Consider the following 24,735-nt stretch of genomic DNA (forward strand, 5'->3'; position numbering starts at 1 on the left):
TCCTCGTAGGATACCGTGCACATTTCAGTAGGGCGCAGTAGGGCGCTGAAAGGGGCCACGTGTTGGTAGCAGTATTATGACTAATCAGCCTCAAGATTGTTTCATCCTTGAAGGCGAGAAACTGAGAAGAAAACATTAGGACTTCTTGCAACGTTTGCCGCTCTTAGTCATATCTTCATGTCATTAATTTGAAAATGCGATATAAAAGTGAAATGTGGTCTCGTGCAAACAATTTAGTATTCAACGCAGTTGTCATGTTCGGATTTATGTCATCAAATATGTCACAATAAACCGGTGTAGAAGACAATTTTTCCGTAAATAGCATCGGTGCCTCGTTACCCTAACAAGCTTCAGCTCACAAGCTGTTCGACTCAGACGGGAAGCTTTTTAGGAGAACAGTCTCCGACTCCTGTTTTTTCAGCCATCTTCTACGTTACAATCACAGTAGCGGGTGCATTCATTAGCACAAAATTTCTCATGCTAGTGAAATCTTCGAAATGCTTATTAGCACTTATACTAATATATCTAAACCACTTGAATGAATCTCATCAACAACGCCCAACAACTACCGAGAAATTGTTCAGGTACAACATAAGCAAGGTGAGTGGACGTCTTGAATGCAATTGTGTTTTATGCGTTTTTGGGCGGAAACTGCCCCTTGTGCGCTCGCATAGGGACATTTTCTTCTTATTTACAACTCTGTGAACAAGTAAAAGAGTATACCTTTACCTTATAAAACACGTACCGGTATACACTTAGGTTGTTCGTAAACGTATTTATGTAGTGCGGCAAATTTGCCGCTTGGGTTCGTTCTGTCTTTCCGATTTCTGTCTTTGAAGATATATTGGATGCACGTTCATCCAAGGTTGGAAACACTTTTATTGAAGGTGACGGCGCCCTTTTGATGTTTTTTTGATGTGAGAATGCTTTCGCGGTTCTCTTAACTTTCTTTAGTAATAAATGGTGTATTTGTTTTGCGAGCTGCGCACGCATGTGCATAAACAGCGACCATGGTCACGGTGGTTTTCAGAGTTTTCAAGAGAAGAAAAGGCCCGCCAAACTTTTATGGCACTACCATCTATATGACGGGGGAAGAAATTACACACCACAGACCTGGGAAGCAGCTGCAAAGGCGGTTTGCTTTGCTTAAACTGTCGGTGACGCAGCATCATAGCCACACTGTATCATATGCAGACGGTGACGAGGCTGGATATGCACACGTAACAGACTTGATTGATTCGATGCATTATCTGGTTAAATGCGGAGACGCTACACAGGCAAAGAGGGGCGCCGTAGTGATGGGCTTCGGATTAATTTTGACTACCTGGGGATCTCTAACGGGCGCCTAAATCTCCAATACACGGCTGTTCTCGATTTTTGCCTCCATCTAAAAAGCAGCCGCCGCGGGCAAAAATTGAACCCAACACCTTGGGCTCAGCAGCACAACGCCTTGGCCACTTAGCCACCATGACGGGTCACGTAAGAGACGTATTGCACCAGAAAATGGTGTACTGACGTAGTTTAAGGGTGTCCTGTGATGCACACCCAGTGGAAAAAGACGATAAGAAAAATTTATGTAGTTTGTGGTATTTTCACGTGTCGTACTGTCGTCTTGTCGTATTCTGGCGTGTCGTGATTCTGATGTTGTGTCGTGTGTCGTATTCCTGTCCTGTCGTAATCGTGGTGTCCCATCAGTAGTTGCACATGACGAATGTTATTTCTCATTGGGAAGAGTAGCGTAAATGGCAGTTCTGTTGCGACTATAGGAGTGTTTGTCGTTAAGAAAATTGACTTTATCGTTACGACAGAAATGCGTGTCGTAACAACATATGGCTTCGTCGTAACAACAGGACTTCTTTTGTCACAAAAAAAGTTTTTTGTTATACGACAGGCATTCTTGTTAAGCTTTTCTGGTATTCCTGCTGTGATTTTAGATTGAGGGCATAAACAACATTATTGACTGAACGAATAAACGGTCACACTTCCTCCCCCTTAACTGGAAGTGACTACCTGGTGGTCTACCGTGCTGGTGTACGCTCAGTGAGATTTCATACGGTAAACGTAGACCTTTTAGGCTCCAAGACTTCAACGACGAGTGGGTAAGCGGCTGTAGATACCCGGTAGAACAGAAGATACGCCTGCTCAATCACTATTCAAAGACCTAATGTAATGGTGCAGAAACGTGTTTCAGAGGTTCGGTAATCGTATTGGCGCCAAAAGTAATTGCTCCCCATGGCGGGAGTGAACGAAGTGGTGAGGAGTGTTGTATAGAGGGAGAGAAAGAATAACGTTATTGAGGTAAGGAGGCCAGATGCCCTCGCGGGAGCGCGGTGAAAACGAAGGGGATAGAAAGATAGAGGAAAGAGCAGTTCAGCATATATTCACCATTTACAGAAAGTTCACTCTTAATGCAAAGGCCCGCTTTTTATACGGGGTTCACAGTGGTTCGCTCATTTTTTTTTTTTTTCACTTTTCACACAAAGTTAAATCGGGCAGATGACCAGAGTGTGGTGTAATCTAGGGGAGTCGGACAGACTCCTACACCAGTTGCAAAAGGTCATTCTAAACAGCACATTCGGTAATCATTTCAAGAGTTGTATGTTCCCGCACATGGCGGATTCGGACGTCGGTACCGGGGCAATTGCTAGAAGCTGCGCACGGCCAACTGTCGAAGGCGGGACAGGGCCAGATTAGATGAAGTAAATTTGGTGTGCCATTGCCATCACAACCATATTGTTTGCAGTGGTGGAAGTTGGACCGTGTATATAGCGTGAGGGGTGTAGGTCGCATTAGCGTTGACTGTTCGCGAATATTTTCCCCTAGCGTGAAAAACGCTTGAGAAGTTCCAGGATGCCGGCCGGGGTCGCATCTTGCATACGTTATCTGCTTAAATTTTTCACATGTCGAAGCCGAAGTTGCCAATTCGACTGGAGGGAGGTGCTTGGTGCGTAAGCTTTGAAGTGTAAACTGATGTTCCCGAATGACACGGTAATGATGTTTCAACTGCATCAAATGATGGTGACGTTTGCGTTGTGTAGTATAGAAATTTCCGTTTTTGTTTGATGGCTTCCATGCGAATGTGGGCCCGGTTGCGACTGTGGTTGAGTCGAGAAATGAACAGGTCAGACAGCGGGGTTTGACAGTCAGAAGAAGGCGGTGCTGAGAAAAAACGGTAACAATGTTGACGGAAGGGGAGTATCCGAAAGCCAGGAGAACGTGTTCAGCCAGTAGTTCGCTGGATAGCGGTTATATATGAAAAAGAAATGGAAATAGCTGATACATGTTGCAGTGATATAGCTTAATACGCATGGGTAATAGCATGTCACACAATGTTTGATTCAAAATTTTTGTGATGCAGTTACTTTCATGGCGGTAGCCACTTCTGGTTTTATGAACAGTGTACGTTGCATGAAACGTTTCAACCGAGCTTTGGGATAGCAAGGGTTCGCGGCGGTCACTAAAAACGAGTTACTTAAGGTGCACCGTGGCGAAGGATGGTTTTTTTCTTGGAAGAAAATCACCGATTTCGTGAGCACATCGATATTCATAATGTAATTTTTAAAGTGAAAGCTTCGTAGTGGGACCGATGGCGTCCTGCGATAAAGCTAATGTATTTCCCATTGGTTGGTTGGTCGATCGAAAAGCTCTGGTAATATCTCTGTGAATGCGTGAAAGCGGGCTTAGATTATGTCAAAACGGTTACCTGAAAATAGCGAAAAAGTAATGGTTCTAGATAAGAGAATACACATGTCGGTCATGAAGAACTGGAGTACAGTAGTAATCGTTGATCTTATAAAGCACGTTTCGGTGCACATTTTTATAGTTCATAGATGCGTTTAGCTAGTGCGCGTAAAATCATCTCGGTGGTTCTGTTTTCGTTTGCTATTTGGGCCTTCGCAAGTTTTTTGGTCGACTGGACGCATATTCATCAATGATCGGAGGAATTTAGTGAGAGCTCTGACCTACGTTGGACGCAGTTTTGATGACAGAAAGCTTTGGAGATTCTCTCAATTTTATTAGAAAGGGATGGTAAAGTTTTGTTAGATTATCTTTCAAATGATAGACAGCTTCCACAATCCACCTGTAGCCCAATATTGTATATACAAGCGGCCCATACAGAACAATGCCCAATGATTGAAAAGGCGGAGGTGGGCAACGAGGTGGTTGTAGAAGACTACCTCAGGAAGACAACGATATTGTCGTTGTTGCCAGTAAGCACATAATAAAATGTACTTTCCCACGGTTTTCTACATTTTAAGCTTAAAAGAAGCCACGAAAACGGTCTGAGTATTTTCAAAGATAAAGTGTCTTACGCTCGCGCAATCGTGAAAAATTGTGAAGCAATTGGCACAGTCGCCAGCAAAAGTCTGCGGGATGTGCAGCGCGTGGCCGAGCGGCGCAAAACTGCATTGCTGCGCCATCTGCAGCCAGCGGGCGCCGGGTCGAGGTTCAAGAAAGTGGTGTGCTAGGCGCGCTTTGCGCATGCCTGTCCTTTATTTGTTACCGGGCATCTCTGATCACTCGCTTGCCCGTGACATGCTTTCGATATTCGCGGCAGCCGCGGTGGCGCCGCGTGACATCGCCGTCGTTCTGCTATCACTGGTGCTACAATATACGCAGCCCGCGGCCGCCGTTTGCGCGGCGCGCAACGTTGAATAAATCTTTGGCTATGTTCAGACTACCGACGCAAAAGCCATATCGTGATCTATGGGCGTAAAAAAAACGGCGTGTCACGCAGTTCGGTGGGCTGAAACGTTGAATGACGTCATTCTTTATAATTATTACGACAGTTGAGGGAACAGTTTGAACATGGCCTTATCTTCCAATAGGGCCTACTGATTGAGCAAAAAATATTTTTTCTTTTATGTTTAACCTAAGAACCGATAAACTGTTAGCTGACCCACAATTGCCATTGTAGTCGTCTCAGCGGCTAATTATCGCAAAATTCGTTATGGGATAGTTCCCACAAAACAAGAGTAGTAGCCTTATTCTGTAACCGTACCTCCTCCTTAGACTGTCATGTATGGACAGCACACGGGAATTCCGTATCGTTTACAGCTTCACTCAAAACTAACTATGGCAAGTAAATGTGATTCGGTGTAATGCTAACGTCGTCCTCACGGCCAAGTTCAGTGTGGTGTTTTACATGATACCTACATTAGACTCAGCGCTAGATCATTCGTTCAGGGGTCAAGGTCTTGTTCACGGCACCTAACAAGCTTTTGGCTTTGTGCAGGTTGAGCTGTCCCACGCGTGCGCGGAAACCGATCTGCGCTATCAAGCACAGAGACGCGTTAGTGAAATTCCGACGTAGCGTTGTCTACAAAATTCCTTTGTCGTGTGGCAGACACTATGTCGGCCAGACCGGCAGATGCTTAAATGTTCGCCTAAAAGAACACAAGAACAAGGTCAGGAGCGTAGCCACCGACGGCCAGCTGGCTGCCCACTGTAAAAAATGTGTCTCGGGTAACCAGTGTCATCCCCTGTACGACCAGACTACCATCTTGTATTTTCACCGCTCGGGCCTCACAAGGGAAATTGTGGAAGCGGCCGAGATAGCGAGGTCGGGGATCAATGCGTCAGCAGGCCGTCTGTGGCTTTATCGAAACACGAATTGGATTTCTTATCGTAGGCGGCACGTCACTGTTCTTCTCTTTTTTTGGCCTCCGTTTTTTATGTTTCCCTTTCTTTTTTCCCCTCTCTTCGTGCTTCCAGACTCGTTTATAAGCGCTGGAGCGGCAATGAACTTTTTGTTGAAAGTCAGCGCTTGTCCCGTCTAATCCTCGTCCAGTGTTTTTATTTAGTGCTTGTTTTCCGTGTGTTAAAAGTATGGACTGTCAAGCAGTCTGTGGCAGCTTTCTATCGGGAACTTTGGCCTCTACGACATAAACTCTCCTCACTCAAGACGCCCTCGACGTAAAGGTCTTCATTGTGTGGACCCGGGAATACTACTCACTAAGGGACAATACTATGCGCACAGCGAAGCCTGCGCACGTTCCTCCCGGGCTTCTGAAGAAACACCGAGTCTGGTACCTTCGCTCACGTCACAAGTTATCACATAAATTTGCCAAATTTCAAAACTTTTACCACATGCTCACCTGCAGCTTACTTAAGGAGATCAATAATTCGGAGACTTCAGAAGAACACCACTCCTCACCCAACTTCGCTACAGTAGACGTATCCCACTCGATATCCCGCCAATATCAATGGGTCGCCTGACTTAACGATGGAGATGACACGTGCATAGTACAGCGTGTTGTTGGGCTAGTCGGTATTGCATTTTTAAGGGTGGAAAAACTGCGCGTGAGAGAGAAGACAATAAGAAAGGGAAAGGACGGGCGCAGACTCACAATTAGCGTTATTGAAAAAACGAATATGAATACATACCATCTATTGCAAATGCGCACAAAGCAGCCAGTTTTTCCCCTTTCCCCTTTTTTTTATCAATTCACCATCCGGTTCAAAAATTGAAAGTCACTTCTCTACAATATAACAGAAGTTCGCTCATACAATTTCCATGGTGGTTAAACGTTGATTGATTGTGGGGTTTAACGCGCCAACGCAACGCAGGCGATGAGGCGCGCCGTAGTGGAGGGCTCCGGATTAATTTTGACCACCTGGGGATCTTTATCGTGCGCCGAAATCTCGTACACACGAAAGGAAACGAAAGGTTAAACGAAAGGAAAGTTTGTTGTTTGTTTGTTGTTTATTGTTTATTGACAAAAACGATGTTCAATAGCGGTCTGTCTTGGTGCCAAGGCAAGAGGCGGCATTTGAAAGCCACCTGACTGGGCCTTCGACACCAGACAGTACACGCAGCAGACAACATGAGCGCGAGATACTGCTGAGCAGAAGCCGCGAACGAGTCGGCCGGCGAGTTGATTGAAGCTTTTTTATCCATAAAAACCATGAAAATTGTTTATAGCCAACCTTCTGTTTTGTTGTACGGAAGTGACTTTGAATTTCTGAACAGGATGGTGCATTGATAAAAAAAAGGGGAAGGGGGAAAAACTGGTTGCTTTATGCGCATGTGCAAGAGATGGTATATATTCATGTTCGGTTTTTCAATAAAGTCTGCGCCCGTCCTTTCCCTTTCTTATTGTCTTGTCTCTCACACGCAGGTTTTCCACCCTTAAAAATGACACGGGCAATTTTGCTGCATACCGTACGCATCCCGTGTCTATGGAACGGTGAAACAATGCAGGTGGATTGGATTGGATTGATTAAACTTTATTTAGGCCGGCAGAACGACGTTTTTACGCGCCGGGACGCGGGCCTCGACGTCGTCCTGGTGGCTACTCATCCGAGACGTGAGCTCGCCGTTGCCGACTCGCGAGTCTCATGCCTTGCGAGCGCCCGCAGGACCTGCTGGACGGCCCAGTGTTGATTTTCGTAGGTGTAGCTCCTTGCGGCTTCTGCAAGCCGTGGCGGGATGGTTCTTGACCTCGCTTCCATTGGGCTCGTGACACAGTTCCATAAGATGTGTTTCTGGTCTGCAGTCTCCCTGCAGCAGAGCTGGCACATGGAAGTAGGGTATGCTTCCGGATACATTCGGTGCATCAGAGCCGGGGTGGGTAGAGACCCGGTTTGAAGCTGTCTTAGGAGCACTGCCTCCGCCCGGCTCAACCCCGGGTCCGGAGGTGGGAAGGTCCTCCGAGCCAGGCGGTAGGCTTTGGTTATTTCGCTATAGTCTGTCATTCGGTCCTTAGCACCGAACCACGTTGGACGGTCAGTTGCGGGGGCGCGGTTGGTGAGTGCTCGCGCCTCCGCGTGTGCCGTCTCGTTGTGGTTTGAGTTCTTACTCGACACGTCCTTGCCCGCATGCGCCGGGATCCACTTCACTCGAACAGTTCTTGCGCCTTCTAGACATGCATTGCATAGCACCTGCAAAGCTTCTTTGCAGATGCGTCCCTTGGCGTAGTTCCGAACTGCAGTTCGTGAGTCGCTGATCACCGACTGGCAGCCTGCGTCGGTAATGGCCAGGGCGATGGCCACCTCCTCTGCGCGTTCTGCATCGGTGCACTTGACGCTTGCCGCCGTAACAGTGTCTCCCGTGGTGGCCTTTATGACAACGGCAGCGAAGGCTTCGTGTGGATATTCCGCCGCATCTACATAGCGAGCGTGCCTATCCTGGGCGTGTAAGTCGACGAGGGCTTTAGCCCTTGCCGCCCTTCTGCCCTTGTTGTAGTCAGGGTGCATGTTTTTTGGTAGAAGATCTACCCTGATCCGGCGACGTATCTCATCCGGGATGGTGAGTTTGTTGTCACCACCGCTGTGGCGTATGTATCCTAGGTCCTCTAGGATCTTTCTTCCAGTCCTCGTTGTAGATAAACGCTCGAGCTGGGCCGTACGTTGTGCTTCCGCTATCTCCTCGAGCGTATTATGCACTCCTAACTTGAGGAAGAGCGGCGTGCTTGTGGATTCAAACAGGCCTAGCGCGGACTTATAGGCCCTCCTAATGATGGCGTTGATCTTATTACGCTCGTGTTGTAACCAGTTGTGGTATGCCGCGACATACGTGATGTGGCTGATCACAAAGGAGTGAACTAGCCTGATCAAACTGTCCTCCTTCATGCCAGCCTTCCGTGATGTAACTCGTCGGGTGAGCCTCATTGCGTCCGCGGTCTTGGCTGTGATGCGTGCGATAGTCTCGCCGTTTCTTCTGTGCCGTTCGATGATCATTCCGAGTACTCTGATCTTGCTGACTTCAGGAACAATTTGACCAGACCGCGTAGTTATCCTGATCGTGCCTTGTTGCCTGTCCGTAGTGCGACCCCTCCGTGGTGGTATAACTAGGAGTTCTGATTTGCTTGGTGAGCAAACAAGTCCTGAACCATCCAGATGTTCTTCAATGGCGTCGACTGCTTCTTGTAGTTTGGTCTCAATGTGACCGTCGCTACCCCTGTCTACCCACAGTGTAATATCATCGGCATAGATAGTGTGCCGGATCCCCACTGTGGCGAGTCTGTTGGCTACTCCTATCATTACTAGATTGAATAGTAAAGGCGATATCACGGACCCTTGCGGAGTGCCAGTGCTGCCGAGCTTCTTATCGTCGAGTTGTAAATGGCCTGCCCTTAGCTGAGCGGTTCTACCCGTTAGGAAGTCCTGGATGTAGTTATAACTGCGTTCACCCATGTTGAGCTTAGAAACTTGCGACAATATCGCAGAGTGCTTGACGTTATCGAAAGCACTCTGGAGATCAAGCCCTAGGATTGCCTTATTATCTCTTGAGGCACCGGAGTCGTCAAGGATTTTGTGCTTCAACTGAATCATCGCATCCTGGGTACTTAATCTCTTTCGGAAGCCGATAACCGTGGTTGGGTATAGATCCTCGCTCTCCAGGTAATCCTGCCATCGATTCAAGAGGACATGCTCCAGCACCTTGCCTACACACGACGTAAGAGATATGGGCCTCAGATTGTCGGTGTCCGGCGGTTTACTTGGCTTAGGGATGAGAATGGTCTTGGCTGTTTTCCATTGCCGCGGCAGTGATCCTGTTTTCCAACACTTGTTGTAGAATTTTGTTAGGTTTTCAATTGAGTGGTCGTCTAGGTTCCTGAGACTCTTATTTGTTACTAGGTCCGGGCCTGCCACAGATTTGCTGTTTAAGTCGTGTAGTGCTACTCGAACCTCTTCTACATCGATTTCCCGATCGAGTCTTTTGTTTGGTAGCCCTTGGTATGGACCATGTTGCACAATTGGGGTAGGCGGTAAGTATTTGTCATTGATTTTCTTAAGTACCTCCTCTTCACCGTGTTTCTGTATGGCGCGGTGCATAAGCTTGGTTAACCTATCACGTTGATGGGACTTTGATTTAGTTTCATCCAAGAGATGGCGTAAGAGGTTCCAGGTCCTTCCGCAATGTAACTGTCCATCCGCCGCGTTGCAGATCTCATTCCACTGCTGAACGCAGAGGGCGCGGCAGTGTCCTTGGATCGCCCTGTTGAGCTCAGCCACCTTCTTTCTGAGGCGCCTATTGAGCCATTGTTTCTTCCAGCGGTCCAGCAAGGACCGTTTAGCCTCGATGAGGTGTGCTAGCTGCTGTCCATTTGTTCAATGTCTGCATCCGTCTCAATGGTTTCTGTCGCTTTTCGTACATCCTCGGTAAGCTCCCTGGCCCAGGCTTCTATGTCCTCGATTTCACAGTGTTCTTTGGGCCTACGGTCTCTGAAGGCGTTCCAGTCGACCAGTTTGTGCGTCCTGATGCTGGTGTCGTTGTATTCCGGGATGTTGATTTCAATTATAGTATGGTCACTTCCAAGGTCGACTCCCGTGTTGGCCCAGGTAATTACTCCTTTATTATCGTTCTTCACGAACGTGAGATCAGGTGTGGTATCCCTGGAAACCGAGTTTCCGATCCTGGTTGGATTTGTCGGGTCCGTAATGAGCGTGTAGCCGAGGTCCGTGGTGTCTTGGTGTAGGTCTTTTCCCTTAGCTGTCTGTTTCTTGTAACCCCAAGCAGGGTGCATCGCATTGAAGTCCCCGCACACTACGAGTGTGTTTCGACCCGCTGCAGTGCTAGCCCTGAGTAGCAGCGTCTTGAACTTTTGCTTCCTTTGTGATGGGTTGCTGTATACGTTTAGAAGGTATAGGGTTCCCTTCTTCCTCTTGCCAGGTATGATCTGGGTGAGCGTGTGCTCAATTTTTGATTGCCCTTGCTGTAATTCATGTTCCACGAGGGTGAGCCCCTTTCTGACCAGTGTGCATAAGCCCCTGCCATCGGCGGGGCCCTTGTGCACCCTATAGCCCGGAAGGGACGGGGCGTCGGTGAGTGTTTCTTGAAGTAACAGTACATCTGGCTTCTTTGTGGTGTATGAGATATGTTGCTGGAGGACCGCCTTCTTGTTCTTGAAGCCACGGCAGTTCCACTGCCAGATCGTTAAACCTGCGGTTGTTGCTGGTGCGTTGGTGGCCATGTTTGATTAAGGTTGAGAAGCTGCTGGTTGCCTTGATTGTAAGGATGCTGCACGAAGAGCGGTGCAACCGTTGGGTGACTTACAATTGGCCGTAAGGTTAACTCGATCTGCTGAAGCGCCGGGATGCATGAGCCCATGAGCTCCTCCAGCTTGTTGAATCGAGCTTCCCACCGTGCCTCTATGTGGTCCATCCTTGCTTCAAGTTCGTCGACATGCTTGTTTTTCTTATCCCTGGATGAGTAGTATTCGCGACATGGCAGCTCTAGTCGTTTTCAGTAGATTGGCGCATATTTTATTGGGGCCTCGCGCAGAGTTAGTTTAGAGTCTATCAGCAGCTGTGGCAATCCGTTCATGAGTCAGCAGGCCATGTATTGCTGAGTCATCAGCAAGTCATGAATTGCTAAGTCTAGCACTAAAGGTTAATGCTGGTTGGTAATGGCCTTTCATTTGTAAACACAGAACCACAAACAGAAATAGTTTTCCCTGCAACTTCTGACGAGGACAGGAGCGTACCAATTTTGGATAATGATATGGGAGGTGAAAAGTAATTTGGATTTATCATTTTTCAAATCTTTTTTGTTTTGGTCGGCAGTACGTTTGATATATCATCATTTAAATTTTTTTCCCTTGGTCCTTTGATTGCAGCTTTACACCGTTTTTATTGTTCTTTATAGTGCTTCCACTCACTGGCAGAATCAAGTCGCTGGTTATTCATGTCGCTGGTTAAATCAAGTCGCTGGTTAATCAAGTCGCTGGTTAAAGTCGCTGGTTATTGTTAAAGCAGTGTTTAACGCCGGTCCTAAACCACTCGCCTTGCTTCAATGACGTGTTGCTGATTCTTAGAAAGTATTTTTTTTTTCACGTCAGAAAGTTAGCTGGAACAATTTGGAAGTTATAATTTGCACTTAGGAGCGCAGAGAAAGTTAAGAAAAGCGCGAAAAATGATAACAATTCGGTTCCTATCATGCCACTGCTGCGTGGCTGCAATCTAATTTGTCTCCTTGTTATACTAGGTTTTCTAGCTTTGTAACGTTACCTCACAGCCTACTTTATTGTGATTACTCATGCTATCTAAAACATGGACGAGCATATTTCTTGGTTCAGAATTCAGCACAATATCTAAAATTGTGTGTACACGCGAAGGGCGGGTGACCGTTTCACGCAAACTAAACGAGCATAGCTCACCAAGAAATTCTCGACATTCATGCCTTTTTGCGTTGCCATGTGATCTGCCTGACCACCAATAAATTCCTTGGCAATTTTATTGGATTATACAGGCCATGTAATTACAACTACACAGGAGATGGGACGCGCGGTATAGAAGGCCCCTTTTGACCACCGAGGTATCTTTATCATGCGCAGAAATTTTGAACATACGGGTATTCCCTGGGCAATATAAGTTCTCTGGAAGAATTATTCGTTAATTTGGGTACTTGTTTCGTACGAAACATTTAGATTCGTTCAAGTGCTCAATAAATTCGGGAGAAGAATTTGCGGGTGTGTAGCAGACCGCGACAGGACAACAAACAGAGGAGGCAAAGTGACGTGTCACCCATAAGATTTTTATACATGAAATCCTGTATACTAATACCCGCGCTACGCGTACACGAAAAATGACAAGTGTTTAAGGCCTTAAGATAACGAATGACAATATTTGGGCGGGCCGTGCTACACCGGAAAGCGCGAAGGCATTAAATGTGTTAGGCATAATGGGGATAATGACAAAAAAGAGAAATGCACTAATATTTTAGAAGTTTTTAACTGAGAGAAAGACATCTCACAATAGTTAAGAACGTTTTTGGGGAAATATAAAGTTATGAGAAATAGCGTTTTCTTAAAAATGGTGTGAGCCGTTTCTAAAAGTGGCTTCAGCTGCTGCCGTCGCCTGTTAGCGGCAGCCAAATCCGAGAAATTCAAAACGACGAGAAACATCACGTTCTGCCTTTTGCCGCTGTTTTAGTGAACTTCGTCTTCTTCAGAACTATGCCCAAGAAAATCGTCTCATTTCGAAGTTCAGCTACGTTTCCGCGTCAACACTCTGGTGCTGGGAGTTTCGTTGGTTACAATTGGCGCTCATCGCGTTCGAGTGTAGGCAGAATTAAACCGCTCCAGAAGGCGAATGAGCTGTGCGGAGCTTGTTAAACCAAAAATGACATTAGAGCGAATAGCAATAAATTTTTGCGTGTTGCAGTGAATAAATGGCATTAAAAGGTAAGACATTCAGCACTTAATGTCATTTTTTGTGTACGTCTGCGACGGGTATAAATGGGCTTGCAAGTTCATTTTAACAGCTATATGGACACAAACGTCGAGGTATACTGTTGAATATTTCATGATTACGAGAAATGTTTGGCCAATCACAAATTAGAAGAAAGCCACGTTTCTGTTCCCAGGGCAATATCCGCCGCATACAATTGAGTAAACGAGTAAAGCAGCTCTTGGTTAATAAAAAGCTATGAACGTTTTCCAGGAAGATTGACAGCTTGAAAAATGAACAATTTTTCACTCACTGTTCTTAACCAGACGTGGCGCTTGGCTCCTCTAGATGTGCCTCACTCAGTTCCATAGCAGGTGTTGCGCGCCTTGGCAAGGACCAGACTGCATTAGCTACGGTGTTGAGACGGTAAAGTTGGTCATTCAAATGAAGTTTATCAAGAAGGTCCGTGTATTCCTCACCAAGTTGCTTCAACGCCTTGAAAAAGATTCGTAGCTGTTGTTACGTGATGGTGGGGGTGTCTCGACCAGCTTAAAGAAATGGAAGCGGGAGAGCCGTTGGGGAGATCAACAAGAACATGACTCATATTTAATACACACACCGCGATAAACCTAAAGCAAATCGCTCAAAATATAAACAGCACAAAACCAATCCAAATAAATAATTTTGTTTATTATAACAAAAGACAATCTAAACCAAAACTCTGTCACCCACACAGTCAACACCAAAAACCCATATTCACTCTCCAGTAACCTTTCACATCACCTTAAAAAATGTCTCAACAATAACTATTTTCTCGTTGTGTCTTATAACAATCTGCCCCGGTTGAACTGGCATACCCCGGTCATCGGCGGTGACACGACGCTCCCGTTGCGTAACCACGACGCGGTGGTAGCCGTGATCGTCGCTTGTTAGTGCCTGATTCACTGCGCGTGATCGTTGTGCGGGCTGCGTTGACACCGTTCGTCCTAAAATGGTTCTTCTCTGGCTAACCTCGTGGTAGCCGCAGCCACTGGAGGCACTCAGGAGGATCCCCAGCGTAGCACTGCAGAACCGTCGTAGCGAAATACGGCGGGGCGTAGGCGTTTGCAACCGGTGCCCGAACATCGTCGCTGGGGCCACCAATACGTTGGTTGGGGGTACGAGTAGGTCGCCAAAGCCGATGCTCATGTTAGTTAGGCAAATTCGGCGGCCTGGCCACGTCGCCCAAGCTCGTTCCTAGAAGGTGGCGAGCTCCTTCTGCTTGCTGGTTTCTTGCTTCTTTTCCCTTCTCCATGGGTTCCTTGCTTACATGCTTATAGGCTCTCTGGGCCCCATCGTTTCACACTCTGATTGGCTCCCCATCCTACTACCTTATTTGGTCATACTGCCTTGGGGCTCCATCGTGATGCTCGCGGTTTGTGCGGTTCTTAGATCGCAGTTGAAATTTCTGGGCTTTGCTCTCTTTTTAGGGGGTTTGGTGCATCCCTATCAGGCCATTGTCCTGAACACATGGCAGGTATTTTCTAAATAATTGTATTCTTAGCGAAAAGTCTTCCTCGATCCGTACACGTGACGACTATGAGGCTTTCAGCATTCACGCTTACTTTAGGATGTTATGTTTGCCTTTCACCCTTTCAGCGCTGGAATTTTTAATTCAAGCATGCATAGCTTCTCTCCCTGTTTTGGTTGTTTTGTACATCATAAGCGCAGAAATCGCAACATACGCTGATAAGGCAACTATCGAATAATGTACAGCATTGACAATAATTTATATCATTTGGGAAATAAAAATGTTTAATGATATAAAGACTTTTCTACATGAAAAGCTGTAAAACCTTTATCCTAGACAAGAACATGAAGCTCGTAATGCACGTATTTACCGAGTTAAGGACATTTTGACAAACCGCAATTTCAGTTTTGTTACCCGTTCGTCCTAATAGCCTGTGTCTACTGGGGCTTCCTGTATTTTATATCGTTCAGGTCGGCGAAAGAGCTGAAAAAGGGATTTCTAGTGCAAGAGAAATTCTTGAAAAACCCTTGGCTAGAAAACTCACAGTTTTCGTTCCGCAATCAGGGTGCAAGAGAATGTTTTGTTTCAAGTCGTCGAATGACGACAACAGGGCCTAAAGGGTTATATCTGGAAAATTTCACAACTATTAGGCGGACAATTCTCCTATTGCACTCACTGATTCTATTCTTCCGCTAAATCTCTCCGGCATGTATGTCGAAGTTTTTGTTAACAACCTTGGTAATTGTTATTTCAGTTTCTGCCCACTTTTCTAGTCTGCTCTCAAGATATCCCTTAAAAATAAGGTTATTCATGCTTGTCTGGTTGTTTATGTCGTCAACCGGAAAGCGTTATCGCTGCCGTTGCTTTGATTTCATGTTTTCAAGTTGATTTCACCATTCTTTTACTGAGCTGATATTACTAACGTCTACATTGACGTTGCTGATAGAATAAGAATGCTTTTAGTATTCAGAAAAGCGTCGCCTAATGTCCGTTACATTGAGCTACACGTCTCTTAGTTTCTTAGATACGTCCATCAGGCACTTCTCGTTCGACGCTACCAGTTCATTAAAAAGTGTGAACGCTTCGTCTAGTTTTTATGGCACGGGGTATGTGTCCACATCACGAGCAGACAGCCAAGCCACCAAGACAAAACACACCAAATAAGAGCCGTCATCCAGCAATCATGTGTGGAGTAAGGCACTCGGCTTGACTCGATGGAGGACAGTTATAAGGGACAGAGCTACTGGGACGTACAAAACCGCCTATTAGAAAAGGGGGGGGGGGGGCTAAAGACCACCACCATCGGAAAGAACTCACGTGGGATTTTCTGGCAAAAAAGAATAGGTATCTGCGACAAAGTGCAAAAAAGTTGAGCATTTCTGCTCTGGCAGGAATAACGATGTGGTTAAACTGTCACCAACAGCGAGCAAGAAGTATTGAGAGGCTGTGTCAGCGCCGCAGGAGGCAATACTGCGATAAACGCGATGGATTCCGACCGAGCACCTCCATAGTGCTCGAGCAGGCTCCCAGGTCGGTAGTGAGACAATTCGCCACCGGCGTTGCCTTTTAAATCCAGGGTTAAAGGAGTGGCCACGGAGATAGGTAGGCGAGAGAGCCGGCCAAACCGAGAGAAAAGGAGCGGCGCGTTATAGAGAGCCTCCGTGGCCCCATCGAGCCGGACGAGAAACGGCTAGGAGAGTTGCGAGAAGACTTCTGCCTAACTGAAGAAGTGCTCTAGAGTGACCTGGATCGGCGCTACGGCGGCGCCCTTGTCTGCAGCCACGACCAGATGGCCGTGTACGAGGCGTAGCCATAAAAGATCTTCCGAGCCTTTGAGCCAGAGCGTATCACCCCCAGAAACATCAACGATGCCAGCCACGGTGACGGCATCGCGCAGGGGCAGACGGAAGTACGGCAGCATTGTGCGACTACTGCAAAGAACGTTTACGGTGTCGACTGATGCCAGACTGCGTACCCCCGAGGTACCTTATTCCTTGCCCACTGTGGCCAACGAGAGAAAAGATTTAAATAACCGCATGGGAGGTAGACCGCAAAATAAAAGAAAAACTCTCTAAAACATGTTTCCGGGCCGAGAAGCGATCAATGCCGAATTCTATTATGCGTTTTGGGAAGAGCTGCGCCCCATTCTTACGACCATTTTTGAAAAAAAAAGACAGTGAGGAAAGGCGGCTCCCACGCTTCATTCGACACAGTCAACTTGGTCTAATCCCCAAAGGGTCTAATTCCGAAACTATACCTGCCGTAACCGACTTCCGCCCAATCACACTCCATCGACAGACTATAAAATACTCGCAAGGATCCTAGCTTGCGGTTTTGAGATGGCCTTCCGTGTTGTGTGTGGTTATCATCAATCATGCGGCTTGAAATGTCGCTCCATAAACACCAACATAAATCGTATGAGGGCCCTCTGCGAAGCCAAAGATATTTGTGTGATGCCAATTTCGGTCCTCCAACTAACCTCCAAAAAGCTTTCGATGAAGTCGATCGCACATTTCTATTCACCCTACTTCGGCACTCTGGGATAGGCGAAGCAATGATTGAATAGCTAGGAACTTGTTACGCCGACATTACACGTGTGATGTTGGGGGGAGCACTCGGACCATCCACAGAGGTTAGCAGTTCATGCCACCAAGGACGCCCAATGTCGCCTGTTCTGTTCGCGCTCTATCTGCAACCTTCTGTCGAATGATCGCCACTTGCAACTCGAGTAGGACAATGGTTCTCGGGAACGAAGAACTTCTTGTGGTAGCGTATGCCGCCGATCTGCCACGTTGCTTCTACCGCACCTATTGATCGAAACTAAACCTCTCCAAGTCAGAGGGCTGTTGGCTGGGTAACTGGGAATCCAACCCACTCACATTTCGCGGCTCCCGCTGGAAGGACGCTATAGAAAACTACTTGGGTAAAGACAGATGGCGACCTAGACTAACGGCCGTTGAGTTGCCAACCTGAAGAACGTGTCAAATCGCCTTGGTCGCCAGAGCTCACACCTCCAACGTCTTAGTCTGCCATGCTACCCTAAATTTGCGCGATTCACCTCTATCGTCATAAAATCAATGCACATGTTGCACCGACAGTTGATGGTCTTGATGTAAAGCTCCTCGTGCGAGACAAGGAGGCGCACAAATCCGTTTTGGACTCTAGATGCCGGCGTCTTGGCTTGTGCCCACGTGGAGATTAAACCTACAGTTCAGCGTCTTATTTATTTCCGATAACAGTCCGACCCTTTTCTCTGTGAAGCGCTCTAGTCCATCGGTTCTTCCCACATAGCAAAGTGGCTGGTGAAAACTGTCAAACTGCCTCAGGGTGTTCCAGCCGCCCCTGTCTATAGAGAACCGAAACGAGCAATGTAGGCTTCCCAGTCCGCATCCGCAGCTGGACAGACGACAGCAGACGATCGTTCGTCGCATGCAAGCGGGATCGCTAGCGCATCCTGTGCTCCTGAACAGGATGTACCCGGCCGAGCACGACTGCTCGTGCCCGTTCTGCAAGGAAAAGAGAGGCACTCTCCCGCACATTATAGGGGAGTGGACGAAACTCAAGACCCCCTACCTTCCCGTTCCCTCACATCCATCCCCAACCCCCTCGAGCGATGAGAGACCTTGCTGTCCAGCCACGACCTCGCCACTCAGTACGCACTGGTGGCCAGGGGCCAGGAGCTGCTGGACACATATGGGTCCCGTGACTAGGGAGCCACCCCGTCTGGTGCCTGCGCGCACACACCTTCTTTAAAGGCTCAGTAAAAGTTGGCTCTCTCTCTCTCTCTGTCTATAGAAAAATCACTGGGCCGTCATCATATTGGAACAGCTGTTCGCATGGGATTATTTTCTAAGGGTAAAGCTCGGCCGGCTACACCGCGACCTTCTCGCGAAGCTCCTTCACTTACCCCTCATCGACCACCACCAGTCGAGGCGGCTAAACGGGGCGTACTAAAACGGATCATCGGTCTGCCGATTCATCCTGTGTCTAAAAACGCCTTCTTCCGGTTCCACTTTGGGGCGCTACCGGTGGGACCGCGGCAGGAGGGACGCGGCTTCTTTCTGCGGCGCTGTGCGGGCTGCTCCTTGTTTTGGAGGCTTGTGAGGGCGGAGCACGTGTTTCTAGAATGAAGCACCCCGCGTTATTTCGGGGACGAAGTAAAGTGTGTTCTAGGCGTACACTGGGACATCAACTGGACAGGGTCTCCGCTGTTCTGACACAGCAGTCGGAGCTCTGCGAATGCGTGCTTAGACTAAGCCTACGCTCAATTGAGCTAGCGCCAGTCGATACTGTGGAGTGTGCTTCCACCCCCAAGCCAGCATGGAGGCATTTCCTTCAGAAGATGGAGTCGAGTCTGAGTGCGCTCGAGGCACCCGACTCGGACACGGAACTTGCCCAGCCCCTTACGCGCTGCTAACGTGCGACTGTCGCCATTAAAACAAATACAGAACGCTTTAAGTGGCTCTGAAGCCAGTGAGCGGCCATGTTGCAGCACAACCCAATCTCCTCTATTTTTTCCCTGTAAATCTGCTCTTCATGTTGTGTGAGTTTGATTTTCCATATACAGGCAAACACACCAGTCCGGAATGCGTCGCCAACATTTTACCAAAATGCACCAGAATGTTTGTGTTCCCTGAACACGGAATATATATTATGCAAATCAATCGCTTTTTGTTGAAAAAAAGTAATAATAAGGACTTAATCGGATAGACACAGCTTTCATAACACAATGGGCCCAGGTTCGATTACCGCAATCGGAGGATTTTTGTTTCTTCCCAACTAAGGATTTTCATTTTCCTTTGGACTACTTACGGGCGGGTTAACCAGCGGCACTCTTGTAATATGTTCATCAAATAACAATTTCGTTGTTTAAAAAAATGCTAAAATATTATTCAAGGTAACCTCCTTTATATTAGTATGTGGTTTTGATCTTGGGAATAACCATTCGCTAGGAATGCTGCCATTTCGGATTTTAATGCATTCCCTTTGCTTTAAACAGCGAATAAAACACAACAGTATAAGCAGTTCATGATTTGTGTATCCAAACCATTTCTTTCTGCAAGCACCAGCTGTGAATAAACTCATAACGCACGGGTGCCTAATTCTTTCAGTTCTACATGCCAAGCGCCTATATTTGGACCGTGATGGGAACCCTTATTGATGAGTGCGTAATGTGCAAGGTTGACAAAGTGACGTATCATACAAGTGGCCACGTTAATTTTTGGCGATTCTACTTGCTCGATGAAGTAGGGTAAGATAACATTTTACATTGGTTTGTTACTTAATAGTCCGAAGCTTATATGGCACCCTTTTTTACAGAGTAACGATGCATCTGCGAGGAGATTTTGAATTACTCAGGCACCTTTCTGCGCCATTCAGAATGATTGTCACAGTTGTCAACGGTATGAACTTTTGTGCTTCACTTCAAATTTGTACATTTCAGGAAAATTCCTACACCTTTCCTACAGCGGAAAGATTTTGTGGTTTTTTATGTTATGCGGCGGAACAGAAGAAATTTGGATCACAAATTGCTTGTACATTTGTATTTTGATGTGCAATTAAGGCATCGTGTATTTATTCAAAGGCTTAATAGCACGTGTTAAAATTTAAGATGTTCATTCTAGACAATTTCATCAATTACACTGCATAACATAAAACGAGAAGCCAATAAGTGCGAGCGTATATTTATTACCTTCCACATTTTTTCACGGAGGCATCAACTTCTGAAATATAGTTTTGGCAAACTTAAATTTCAAATTATCGCTTCGGTGCTTAAGATTTCCCGAGGCGCAAAATCAGTTATCAAAAAACGCACGTTTCCTTTTACTTGACGACACCAAATTATATGCGACTGTCTTCGCACCCTTTGAATATTGACGAAATCGGGCAGTGCGCTTTCCCTCACTCTATCATCTAACCTCCGCCACAAGGGGTGGAATAAAACTCCTTCATTTGAGAGGTGAATTTTCACTGTGCAAAATGTCGGGAAATGTATCAAAATCTGAAAAGACCGTTATCATACATAGAAGGAAAATGAAGAGTGCAATTGTAATTTGATTTCTGAGCCAGCAGCCCAAAGAGGTGTATACAAAATCTCTCTTGCAGGCTCACTGCAGAGATAAATTTGCCTTTCCAAAGTGCCTATCAGTTTTGTTTACCATGAAGAATACCAAATAATTATCTTCGTGAATGTATGAAATGCTTTAGTTAGATCGAGCGTGACTATCAGTCGGGCGTGACTGGCCGCCTTGCGTTCGTTGTTGGCGATCTGGTGGCCTAGTTCCACCATGATGATAATAATACTGGTTTACAAACCGGCCCTGAAGTCTACCATAGATTGTGGATGAAGCCGGTTGGGTTCCATGTGGTCGTTGATCCTATTCAGAACCATCAGTGTTAGGAGCTTTCTGAGGCAAGATGTCAGGAAGATTGGTTGAAGTTTCTCCATACGAAGTGCCTTTCCCGGTTTAGCTATCAGCCGTACTAGCACCCTTTGCATTTCTTAAGATAGTGTAGCCTTGTGCTAGCGCTTGTTGAAGTAATTGAGCAAGTGCTTGTACTCTTCGTCTGAGAGGATGCCCAGCATTGTATTGGTGATTCTGTCTGGGCACGTGGCTTGCTTGAGTGTATCCCGTATAGGGCTTTCTTGAGCTTCTGTATGATGAATGCTTGGTCGAGTTTTGCATTGGGAGTGCCTTCATATCTCTTTGCTTGGCCCAAGGGTGTTCAGATGTGCATCTAGCTTGTATCTCTTTAATGGTTTCAGGTACATCACCCTGGTTGTGTATGCGAAGGAGCTTCTCCAGGCCCCAGCACTGTTCGAATTTACTCTTTACGGAACCAGTATGGCACCGCAGTACATACCTTGGTTTAGCCATAGCCATCTGGAGTTTAGTGGTTTACATAGATCGTGCAAGTTTTATAAATTTCCAAGGATCGTTCATTTCACTATTCCTATTCGACGCCACCATGATCGGAATCGGCAAAAAATTGCAAAGCGTTGAAGAAGTACGCCACAACATTACACCGACGATGTCACTTTCTGCACGGCGGGCAGCAAAGCAGAAGTACAAGGTCGTATTCGAATGGTTGCAAACGCTGTTGCGGACCGCGCCAAAACCATTGGCCTTTCTTGCTCCCCAAATAATAAGAACTGCAGCACAAGCCCGTAAGAACAGACCGAAAACCCAAAGACACACTAACAAGCTCACAACATCAGACTGCGGGTAAGGGAAACTACTATTCCCGAGGTGGCCGAGATACTCATCGTCGGCCTCCACTTACAGGCGGCCACCGGAAACAGCGGCAGGAACGTACTAGGCCTAGAGAAAGACAACAACGAGATATCAAGACTAATTGCGGGGATGGCCAACAAGAATAGAGACATGAAGGATAAGACACTGCTAAAGCTCGTCTATGCTTTTGTAATTAGCGGAATTACGTACGTACAACCGTTTTGACCCTGGAGAACGTAGAGATGCACAAAATCAACAATGTTATCACCAGGGCACACAGGCAGGGTCTGGCGATTCTGATATGTGCCTATAATTCTAACAAGAGACACTGGGTGGGCACCACACTCTTGAAGACCCCATCGAGGCCCACTGCTTTCCACACTAACGCCTGACCAAGATGACCGCCGTAAAACAAATCGACCTCCTGTGCATCCTCTTCAAGATCACCTTTGGAGAAAAGCAGTTCATTCCAGCTAAGCAACGTAAATGCGTCTGTATTCCTCCCCTCCCTTCGAACATGCACGCCGTGTACACAAAACAACGAACAGAAACGTGAGCCCTAGCGCTTCAGAAACATTTCCGGGGATAAGTTATGTTGTCTACACAAACACTACCACGTACAAACAGCAGAAGGCTATGGTCTCGATTGTCACCAACCATGCAGATGAGGTTCTCAGCACTTGCTAAATCCTAGCATTAGCCCTAGGTCATAGGTCATAGCATTACGTCATTAGCATTAGCCCTAGCCACCACCCAAGCGAGAACAATTGTCAACGAATCCCTGGCAGCCGTCCGCAGCTTCATACGGGATGATTTTCAAGCGTAGCAAAACAAATCCTTGCCCGTAGAGACGAGAATTCAGAAAGCAGAATCGCTTTAATACGGACACCCGCACATGCAGCGCTCGACGGCAAAGAATGGCCGAACGAGGCTGCTGGATTATTCACCAACCCGAGTGCCCCTACAATACACCCTACACACCACTGCCAAAACCAAGGATCGCCCCGCACCAATGAAGATGTGTTTCGACATCGAGATGGGGCTCGACATCGCTATCGACATGGGCTCACCTCCTTTTGTGGGGCAGGTCTTAACCTGCCTGGCTACAATCGCCCGTCCGATGTACAGCACTGCGCATAACCAGTTATTACCGCCATGTTCTGCACGCCAGCGCATCGTATTCACGGATGTCAAGATGCTGATGTCAACGGATGTCAACGGATGTCACGGATGTCAACGTGCTGACCTTTAACATTTCCCTGGATCTGTATCGCACATCGCCAGGTTTGGCGGCGAAGGCGTTCCCTAGCTCGCAGCCTCGCACAGCGAGCGACACACTTGGCGTGGCCCGAGTACTTAACCGCCACTACTCCACTGGACATACGATCGCCATAAACATGGGCCCACACCCATTTTTTGTACTACAGGTTGGTTACCTACGCTCTGCTTGATGTAACCGCACCTCGAATAGATATGTTATTGCAGTGTCGCGCCGTGATACTGTATTTGAGTGTGGAGCTTCTATCAGGAGACCGTGTTTTCCTGGTGTTGAATGTATGTTTAAGTGTCGAGCCCGTATGTTGTTAATAGTGTCGGGGGATGTTGAAAGCAACCCTGGCTCCACTGGTGACACCCTTGGCCCTTCCGGCCCTCATGACAGGCAATCTTTTCAGGCCAGCATTGATGCCATTTTTGAAATTTTAAAGCAGTTGAAATTAGGGCAAGTGCAGTTTTTGAGCGAACTGAAAGAAGTGGCGGACGAACAAGTTGCAGGGCGCACCCCAATAAAAGCTTTCCTGGGTAGGGTAACCATTGTTGAGAATGACGGTAACTCATTGAAACAAACTACGCCCAGCGCATTACCTGAAAATAATATTGCTTGTTCCCTAACACGAGACATCGCCCAGCTAGAAGCACAACTAGAAGACCCCAATAGCAGATCTCGCAGAAATATTTGAATCATACATAGAATAACTGAGACTGCACGAACACCGGGCTGATTAGGAAGAAAAAGAACGCTTTTTTAACAGAATTTGGTGAATGCGTTAGTACCGACCGTTAGTCCTGATCTTCCGAACGTACCATCGTGGTGGCACCTACCACCTTGCCCTCACCTGTATTCGACGAAGTCACCGCTCTACAAGAGCACATGCAAAACCTGGAGGAGCTTGTCGCGTCTGCTGGCTACCGCTCGTCGCATGGGTGCAACACTCGTCGGTTTCGTCGTTCTCCCCGTCCCTCGTAGTCGCACGTTTACAGAAAGTAATATGAAACGCGCCAGCAGCCGCACCACACTTTTTCCTTGAGCTTTTGAGGTTTCGTCGTTCTCCCCGTCCCTCGTAGTCGCACGTTTACAGCCAGAAATATAAAACGCGCCAGCAGCCGCACCACACTTTTTCCTGCCACAATCATCATTAATTTGCCGGATACCGCAGACACGAGGGACGGGACAGGGCCCAAGCAAGAGGAGCTTCGACCCTAAAAAGTCGGAAACAAATCTTGCATTCAGCAACGCATCAAAAAGTTCCCTTCCTGGTATTAACACAAATACAACAAAAAATGCGTAAATGCTTCTACAACGCAATGTTGAACCACCCTAGACGCAAAGGCACCGAGCGGTAAAACACATGCACGTTTCTACAACGGGCATTTGTGCAGTGTAAATTTTCGTGCGAGAACCAGCCATAGAATTCAGAATAATATTCATGTGAAAAAAAATTGGAGATATTTGGAACCACGTCATTACAAAAATACGAGAAAAGGGAATTCGTAAATGCAAGAATTTTGCATGAATATTTATTTGCTTTATTGTACCATCCCCACCGATGGTGGTGTTCAGTGTTTTAGCCAGTGCTTGTCGGTGACCTTCGTCGT

General features: G+C 47.0%; 1 long non-coding RNA gene across 1 annotated transcript in view; it reads left to right on the plus strand.

Annotated features, from left to right (window-relative positions):
- Window positions 1-410: 410 nt before the first annotated feature.
- The window catches only part of LOC144144222 (uncharacterized), a 46,986-nt gene continuing 22,661 nt past the window's right edge, over window positions 411-24,735 (plus strand). The window contains exons 1-3 of the long non-coding RNA XR_013317198.1: window positions 411-600; window positions 19,738-19,877; window positions 19,946-20,028. This is a non-coding gene — a long non-coding RNA (uncharacterized LOC144144222). The remainder of the gene's footprint in view (window positions 601-19,737; window positions 19,878-19,945; window positions 20,029-24,735) is intronic.

This window comes from Haemaphysalis longicornis, unplaced genomic scaffold (genome assembly GCF_048455015.1).
Source record: "Haemaphysalis longicornis isolate Haplotype H1 unplaced genomic scaffold, Haemaphysalis longicornis Haplotype H1 scaffold_67, whole genome shotgun sequence".
NCBI lineage: Eukaryota > Metazoa > Arthropoda > Arachnida > Ixodida > Ixodidae > Haemaphysalis > Haemaphysalis longicornis.